This window comes from Panthera leo, chromosome F2, assembly GCF_018350215.1.
Source record: "Panthera leo isolate Ple1 chromosome F2, P.leo_Ple1_pat1.1, whole genome shotgun sequence".
Lineage (NCBI taxonomy): Eukaryota > Metazoa > Chordata > Mammalia > Carnivora > Felidae > Panthera > Panthera leo.
Genome location: NC_056695.1, coordinates 39184171 through 39193767, shown reverse-complemented (window position 1 = coordinate 39193767; position 9597 = coordinate 39184171).

The window sequence follows — 9597 nt, the reverse complement described above, 5'->3', positions numbered from 1 at the left end:
TGGTATCAACTTCACCACTAAGAACATTTGGGGTGAAAATTCTCTGTTACGGGGGGCTGTTCTGCGCATTATAGGGCATTTGGCAACATCACTGGCCCTCTACCCACTAGATGGTGGTACCATACCCCCCCTGTGACAGATAAAAATGCTTCCCGACACTGTCAAACATCCCTGGAGAGGCAAAATCATTACACTTGAGAACCACTGGTATAAAGCTATAACCCAGAGAAGGGGTGTACCTAACATCACGCAGGCTGACCACTGCTCTCCGTCTTGACCCTCCTCAGTGCTTTCGGCGGTGATCTACACTCTCACTTCATTTTGCTTTACAGTAAAGAGTCAGCGGGTACTCCCCCTTATTTCTTAGAGCTGACCTGGTCAGTTGACGTTCATTTTTCAAATTACTGACCCATCCACCGGGCCTCTTTCACTGGGGAGGACTTTGTCTATGGGGGAGGGGAGAGGGAAAAAGGGAAATGTGTGTATTAAAAGCGTATCCTGTTCTCACAGTTAAATAGTCCACATTCTAAATGGGAAATCAGGGACACAGTGTGGGCACTGCAGAGGCCGTTGGAAACAACTGAAAGGTGATGTGCAGGGAGGTGGCAGCTTGCCTCTCGACTGGAAGGTAAACAGAAGCAAAGATTAAAGACAGAGCATTTGCCGAAAGCGGGCCCCTCGAATTTCATTCCTTAAAAGGACAATCTCCACTGAAAAATACTCTTCCCATCCCACAGGGAAAGTGTTCGCTCTAATCAATTGACATCTGAATTGTGCAAAAACCAAGCTGATAGAAAAATGTGACTTGTGCCTTGAGAATAAATTCAGTCTCGTTTCACATGTTCTACACAACATGCCCTTCCCCCACCCACCACATCCCTCCTCTTGGGTCTGTCCCACATGGTGTCTTACAATTGGGCCTTGGAAAGTTGAGAGTTACAGCCAAAAGCAGCAAGAAAATGCCATGAAACTGGCAGTGTTCGCTGTGGAAGGAGCCAGAGCGTCTGCTTTCGAGCAGGGCTATGAAACAGAGCCACGGGGGGAAGAAAGGCTATTAGGCCATGAGCAGCCAAGGGGGAAAAGACACAGGAACCCAGATTAAAAGTCTGAAAAGACTTGGAACCCTCAGTGAAGGATCAGCGGAAAGGGTAGTTACGCCAGGGTTGGCATATGGAACCACTTGAAGGGTGCTGGTAGTCAACCCAATAAAATCCTACACAGAGCCTGGGGTAAGAATGGCTAGAAACAGGGGAAGCGGGGGTCCTGAAGCACCTGCCCAGGAACCAAAGCTAGAGAGAGCAGAGCAGACAGATCGGTTATAAATGTCGACATTGTATGAAGGGGATCCTGCTGCGCAAACTGCATATTTATATAGGATACAGAGCTTTTCGTTCAGGCCAAACCATGTTCTAAAATGTCCTCGGGATCCTTCAATAGGTCATTTTCAGACGCCCGCTCTGCCGCTGTTTTCTCTGGATTAGCTTCCCTTTTTGTACTCAATGTTTCCCCCCAGTCATAAAGTACTTTCAGTACGACTACAACGCCTCACCAGTCCTAAAAGTCAACTCTGCCTGGTTCTGTAACGGTTTTCACAGGCCACGGTCACAATTCTTTACCCTGATGTGTTGTTAATGAAAGGAGAGCTTCCCAGATCCAGTAGGTGCAAAACAAATAATTTTTGGTTCCACCTGCTTTCTGCCTGCTGCTGGTCAAGCCGTCGTTACTGACCTATATAGTTGGAGTACAGACTGGCTAATGTTCTCTACATCCTGATTTCTGGTGATTGTCACTCTTCCATCCCCACTGCCTGATTCTCTGATGCTGTATGTTGATGGAGCGGAAGAAAATCTACAATTCCTAATTTGTGGGACTATGAGTGTTCCGCCTCCGCCATTGCTTACAGTGCCTGGCTTACAGGAAAACTCGATTTCCTAACTCAACAAAATGCAACAAATGGTCACCGTCTCTCAGAGTTGTGTCTCAGGTTCCCATGACCCCTTCGTCCCACCCAGTTGTTTTGGGGGACTTCCTATTTCTAAGTGACTGCGGGAAGATGGCAGTGGTAGTGGAAACCAGGACTGCGGTCTTCGTGAGGTCAGCACTCAGGCAGAAGAGGGTGGCTGTGTACGTACACAGTCTAGTTGAATCCAGCATGGATTTGGGGCACTGGGACAGATACAGGGTATGGTAAGGAATGCTTTCCTAGCTGTGCTCAAGTGGCTTCCGTTACAGGCAACAAAATCTAGCTATGCCTTGAGTTGAAGGGAGCGTTGGTCTCTTTCCCCACTTTGGTGGTATGTTTTATCGCCTTCTGCTGGTTAAAAGAGGCGAGATTGAGGCCACTTTTCAGCTATTGTTTTAAAGTAGAACCCTCTGCGATACACAGTTTACATATGTTGCCATATTTGATACTTTAACAACCTGAGGAGGCAGGCAGGACTGTGTCTGTTACTGTTTTGGAGACCCCACCTCCACATTGTTTTCTTTCGCTAGCAGCCCCCTGATTTCCTTCGGAGTCTAGCTGTCTCTCAGAGCGCCGCCATCAAAGTGTTCTGCCTTACCCCTGGTTAGATGTGCAAGGGTTAGACGTGTAAGCCAAGCTGTATCTAGTCATTCTCCAGGGGCTTGCGTTTGAACCAAGTAATGCGAGGACAGAGAAAAACATCTGGAATTTGTTCCCACTGCAGGGCGTGGACGCTGTCGGTCGAGTCCTGCTCTCTGCTCCTCAAGTACTGACTTCAGACTTGTCAGATGTGAGAGTAGTTCTCCAATCCTCCCTTCGATTCTTGTTTTTTTTTTTTTTTTTAACATTTTATTTTATTTTTTGAGAGAGAGAGAGAGAGAGAGACAGAATGCGAGCAGGGGAGGGGCAGTGAGAGAAGGAGACACAGAATTCAAAGCAGATTCCAGGCTCTGAACTGTTAGCACAGAGACAGATGCAGGGCCCGAAGCCATGAACCGTGAGACTATGACCTGAGCCGAAGTTGGAAGCTTAACTGACTGAGCCACCCGGGCGCCCCCTCCCTTCGGTTCTTCATGACATATTATTATCTTCCAATAGGTAAATTTCTCAAGATAGAGACAAGAGCCAAGCCCAGTTTCTTCCCAGTATGTTACATCGGTCCCCCTTCTAGGTGAAAGTAGAAATTGGTAATCACATCAAAATTATTTTGTGTATTTGCATTTAGCTTTAACTTAGTTGCAATCTGGTTGTTATCTAGCTCATATCTGTAGAATTTGTTTCAGAAATGCTTAAGTCGTGGAGCACCTGGGTGGCTGGGGCGTGAAGTGTCCAACTTCGGCCCAGGTCATGACCTCACAGTTTGTGAGTTCAAGCCCAGCATCAGGCTATCTGCTGTCAGCACAGAGCATGCTTCAGATCCTCTGTCCCCCTCTCTGCCCCTCCTCTGTTTTTTGGCTTTTTTTAAATTTTTTTTTTAACGTTTATTTATTTTTGAGACAGAGAGAGACAGAGCATGAATAGGGGAGGGTCAGGGAGAGAGGGAGACACAGAATCTGAAACAGGCTCCAGGCTCTGAGCTGTCAGCACAGAGCCCGACGTGGGGCTCGAACTCACGGACCGCGAGATCATGAACTGAGCTGAAGTCGGATGCTCAACCAACTGAGCCACCCAGGTGCCCCATGCCCCTCCTCTGTTTGACTCTGTCTATCTCAAAATAAATAAATAAACTTAAAAAAAAAAAAAAAAAAGGCAATGCTTAAATCTGCAAGCACCCTGTCAACTCCTTGATTACTAACTCTTTACTGCCCAGAGGTGAATTCCCTCTCCCTGATTTGGTCTTCTTGTACCACTCTTCTCACAGGGAAGAAGCAGGTAACTTAAAGCATTATTTGGTTCAAAACTATATCATATCATTAATAAAACTAAATGATTGAGAAATAACAACCACTCATTTATTTCAGTGAAACTAAAAGACTATATCATGCTATCATTCACTACAGAGAAAAAGCACTTTTTAAAATTTCTCTAGTAACCCTTGAGTTATGGGGAGAGAGGGTACTATTTAATTTTTTTTCAGGAAAATTCAAAACTTTCCTTTAACTTAAGCAGCTACTGAGTGGATACATGAGATCATGGATAAACCATTCATTCCTTTTTCACAAAAACTGGTACGTAAAGCCACACCATTTTCTTTTTCAATTTCAAGCATTCGTTAAAGATCGTCACAAATATAAGATGCCTTTTAAAATTCAAAAGCTGAGAAGTTCTACTATTTCACCCTCCTCGTATTTTATAAGCCACACTATCTCAGCCTTTCCTTGTCTCTGACCATGAACAGCAAGGCCTACAATCAAGGACAAAATCTCAACTGAACAGACATTTGAATGAGAAAATGTATTTAGGGCTTGTTATTTCTATTTAGTATTTCAGTTTTTGGCAATTTCTTCAGGAAGCATTTGTTTTTCCTCCCTAAACCTTAACACGAAATCATCCGTTGCTTTGGGGAGAAATTCCACAAAGAGTAACAATTGTGTGGCATAGTATGTGTTTGCTGTTGTGTTTGGTTTTTCAAAATTATTTTTCTCTGCCCCTTTCTGAGAAACAATGTGTCACCATGTGTGGACAACCTACGGATGATGATCTTACTTCTAATAAAACAAATAATGCACATTTAACACTTGCATTCATTAATGTGTTTGATCTTGATGATAAGAACTGTAGAAAGCAGAGGAAGTGACTGGGAGTTATCCCCCTGTTGTACCTGAAAAACTGAGGTTAAAAATTAAATGATTTGTGCAAGGTCATACACATAATAGAAGAGCCAGACCTCAAGCTCACCCTGATTATGATGCCAAGATTCTTTCAACTACATCAGAGGTTGGCAAGCGTTTTCTGGAAAGGGCCAGATAGTAAATATTTTAGATCTCGAGGCCCATGAGCTCTGTCAAACCTACTCAACTGTGCCCTTGTAGTAGGAAAGTGGGCACAAGCAATATGTAAATTAGTGAGTATGAGTATGGCTGTGTTCCAATAAAACTTTATTTACAAAAACAGGTTGTAAACAGCGACAGTTGACCAACTCCTGAACTACATCCTAACATCATTTCAATCTAGATTTAACTAACACTCCCTAACTGCTTATTACACATGGAGCATATGTATTGGATACTTTTATCCTAAATGAAATGTCTCTGCCCTCTTGAATGAGCAGGCACAGGAGTAGAGTCAGGAAGCAGAGAAAGTAAGGAGGGACCTCGTATGAACCAGCTGCTACCCGGGCTTCCTGAGGAACCACAACTGTGACTGGACTAGAAGGACTAATGGTGATCATAGCCTCTCTCCTGAGAAACACACACGAAATTATACGCCTCCAAACATGGTACTCATCTTCTAGGACTTCATGAACGCTACACCCGATCAAATGTATTCTAGGTGTCAGTGGGTTCGGATTAAGAGTTCTGAGTTAAAATCCGAAGCTTTTGTTGTTGTGGTTCCACTTCAGGGAAAAGCTCTCATGAAAAATAAATTATTCGGCACAAATCTATTTTAATCACCTAGTCCCCTGGTATGTGGTGTGGGTTGTGGGGGGGAGAGAGGGGTAATTTTTGGTAACCAATGTGTAGGTTGTAGATCTTGATAACTTTGTATCCAAAGTTCCTCATCCTCACAGTGGTTTTTCTTCCTGTCTGTGATTGTGACTAAAAATAATTCCCTGTGGCCATGTGCACACACCCCACATTGTGTGCCTGGCAAGGATTTCCTTTGGCTTGTGCTGAGACCATTAATTATAGATAATAATAGCATGGGGGATAGTGAGGGAGAAAATAACATAGCTGTGAAGCACAAGGACTCTTGAGGCGGACTGAGTTCAAATCTCAGCTCTCTGACTACCTTTGTGGGTGTGGGCAAGTCAGGGGAACACTTCGCACCTGAGCTCCCTCTCTGTTAAGTGAGGGTGATAGTTGCTATCTTGTATTTAGGGCTTACCAGGTACCAGGTTCTGTGATCAGCACTTTAAAAATGATCTTCCATAATCATCACAACTGCATCATACATTGTCCCAGAAACGACGCAACAACCTTATGCCACTGTACGGATGAAGAAACTGAGGCACAGAGCATTAAATTACTGCCCAAGGTCACAAAACTGCCAGCCGACACAACTAGGTGGTCTCGAACCCTGTCTCTGCTCTTAATGACTACATTTCAATAACCCTCTGCCTTGATATTTTGTCGTAAAGATTCATTAGCTAATATACCTAAGTGCCTATCACGGTGCCTGGTTCAGGTGCCACAAGTTAAGACATACTGTTTGCAAATAGGCATTTGTGGTCGGTGTCTGACTCTGTCTGCCCAGCGGTTGTGTTCAGTAGATTCACCTCACTGAGGTTGCCGAGTTTCAGATTAGCCTGACAGCGGCTAAAGCTTTCCAGGACACATGCCCCGTCTGCATCGTCTAAAGACTAAAATGATCAGTGGCATTTTTGCATAAAAGCATGATTTCAAAGGATCCAAAACAACAACAGCAAGAAACACACACGACAACTGAAGGAGACTCCCAAGGGAGAGTCCCGTTTCTGGTCACCGGAGCGATGACTCACTTTGGATAGAATTGTTTCTGCAGTTTGCTGATTGCCAAAAAGCAGCTAGCCCTGTCATGAAAAGTAGACACAAGAGGCACTTTAGGAGACTCATGCTAACCATGAAGTCGATTCATTTCCCTGCCCCAGGATTCATTATGCTCAGTTTTTAAGGTGGGCAGGAAGCCTATGGCATATAGCACTAACACTGGGGGAATTAAAATAAATGAGCATATTTCCCCCTGAATATTGGTTTAAAGGTAGTCTAGTGTGGATTTGGTTTCTTTGGTCTGCGTTAGAGTAATTCCCCATTTCACATATTAGTTTCTGCTAATAACCTGACATATAACAGCTGACAAAACAAAACCAAAAAATAAATAAATAAATAAATAAATAAATAAATACAACAACAACAAATGAGACCAGTGTTCTAAGTATACAGAAAAATTATCAGATTTAGCATCTTTGGTATTCTACAGGGTGCAACTCCTAATCCAGCTTTATTATTTCATGGTCCCTCAGAATATGTTGTAAATCTAAAAGGCCGTGATAACTGGTTTTATTCAAGTCCCAACTGTGATTCAAATTCTTACACATTAATGCTGTTTTCTGGCCAAGAAAACAACACAAGAGAAGAAAGCCAGATTCCGTGAGGCACAGACAGGAGGCAACAGGTCTGAGTGGATTGTAGAGAGGTGGACCAAGAAACTGAAAACTTACAATCTGCCACAGAAGTTTCTTAGAAAGTGCTTCTAAGCCACAGAGCACTGGATGAGTCAACTGACTCCCATTCATCCTTTCCACCTCAGCCCAAACATCAGCTACCACCCCTCAGTCCAGGTGGGCCCCTGGTATGCTCTCCCACCCTGTACAACAATGATACTTTGTGACACATGGAAGTTATGTAAGACTCGAATTTCAGAGCCCGCCCATGCGATGTTGTCAGAACACAAGCCCGCTCACTCACTTCTGTGTTGTCTGCAACCGCCTTTGTGCCCCCGTGAGGGGAGCTGAGTAGCTGTGACGGAGACTGTAAGGGCTCCGTGGGTGAAAATATCTGCCCTCTCGATCTCTACGGAGAAAGCTTGCCAACCTCTATTTAAACGTTCAATTCCGTGAGAATATGAACCTGTCCTGTTTAACACCACGTCTTCAGATCTTAACAAAGCACGCGTAACAAAGAAACTGCTCAGCAAATTCGTTGAGTCATGAAATAGGACTTAAGGAATAGATAGCACAGGTTCTTAGTCCTGGGCTATCACCAACATTAAGCATAAGGAATCCTTGAACAGGGCACGATTCTTAGGCTTCTTGTCTACATCTCAGCAAGGCCAGAGGACCAGGAGAGTCTTGTGTTTGGGAGCAGATAATCAGGAGGAAACAACAACTTCCCAAGTCATAGCCACACCTGCAGCCATGGTGGTGCCTCTTCCCACCCAAAACAACAGGACTAATTTCACCATCAAAGTTACTCTAAAATGGTATCTAATGCTGTCACCATCCTAGCTTCCTGGTTGAGGTTCCAAGCCAAATGGAAAAGAAGTGCGTGTGAGAGAGAGGAAGAGTTGGGGGGGGGGGGGGGGGTGGAGGTGGAGGGTGAGGGGACGTGTGGATAAAGTGTTTTAGGGAATTTTGTAGAATTTGTGTATTAGATGAAGGCTTCCGTGGCTTCGTAAACGTGTGTGAGCGTTGGGCAAGGGAGGGAAAATAAGAGATCTTAAAAATCCTGTGTGGCAGAACGTCCTCTTTGAGCTTCTTGGAGTCAGGGACCATGATAACGCGAATGGAGGTTTAAGTGTGAAAAGACCCCAGGTAGAAAATTACGAGGAAAGGCTTTTTACTCAGCAGCCTATGATACTTCCTTGGATGGAGCTCTGTTTCCTACTCCTTATTCAGCCAGGAATGGTGTTCCCAAGAATTTTTGGCAGTTCTTTTGTTGTAAAGAGACTGTAACTAAAGATGACAAAGTAGAAACAGTCTTCCTTCTGAAATGGAACTCCTCCCTTACATTTAACTCTATCCGTAACTTCGTAACTTCGGCTTCTCTGCACAAATAAATGTTTACATCTTAACTATCTCAAAAAACTTAGGGAAGAAACTGTAGCCCTTTTACTCTTTTTTTTTTTTCCTCCTTTAATCATAAGACCTACTCTATTACAGGAATCAGATTTTCTGCTAATTTGAGCAACTTAAGTCATCTTAACATTCACTAGAAGACCTTAATCGAAGACTGATTTTTGAAATAAATATAAACCCGTTAAATTTTTAAGTCTTTTAATCCATCTCTCTCTCTCTCTCTCTCTCTCTCTTTGATGTTTTATTTATTTTTGAGAGAGAGAGCATGAGTGGGAGCAGGGGTGGGACAGAGGGAGGGGAACAGTGGATCCGAAGAGGGCTCTGCGCTGACAGCAGTGAGCCGGCTTTCCCAATGCAGGGCTCGAACTCACAAACTGTGAGATCGTGACCTGAGCTGAAGTGGGATTCTTAACCGACTGAGCCACCCAGGCGCCCCAGTCATTTAATCCATCTCAAGTGCCAGGTATTTCTGTTTGCGTGTAGCCCCTTTATGCCTCTTTTCAAGGTACTCATTACCTATACACCCAACCAATAAGGCTATTTCAAACTACAATAGAAGATCCATATCTGGGTCTTGTGAAGGATTCAATAGTCACTTAAATTTAGAATGTAAAATAATAGCTAAACAAATAGGCTGTTACTCTGAGATATTCTTAAGATTATGAAGCACAAACGCATCCTTCCAGTCTTGAAGTTAGTGAAATGCACTTTGGCAGCACGAGTACCATCTAGGAGTCTGGCAAACTGGACTTCACTTGCCCTTATGAAAGACGAACTATGGTTTAGAGAGAATAAGCAACCCGTCCAAGGTCACAAGCAGTCAGATGGTCAAGCTAAGGTAAAACACATGTCTCTCTGATGCCAGTCTCACTCGACCACTCCATCATCGTGCCTCTGGTTAGTACTGTTTATCTCAAATCCACCATGAATAGATACTCTCCTCTAATCGTATTTTAATAGATATTAAGATAGGTGACAA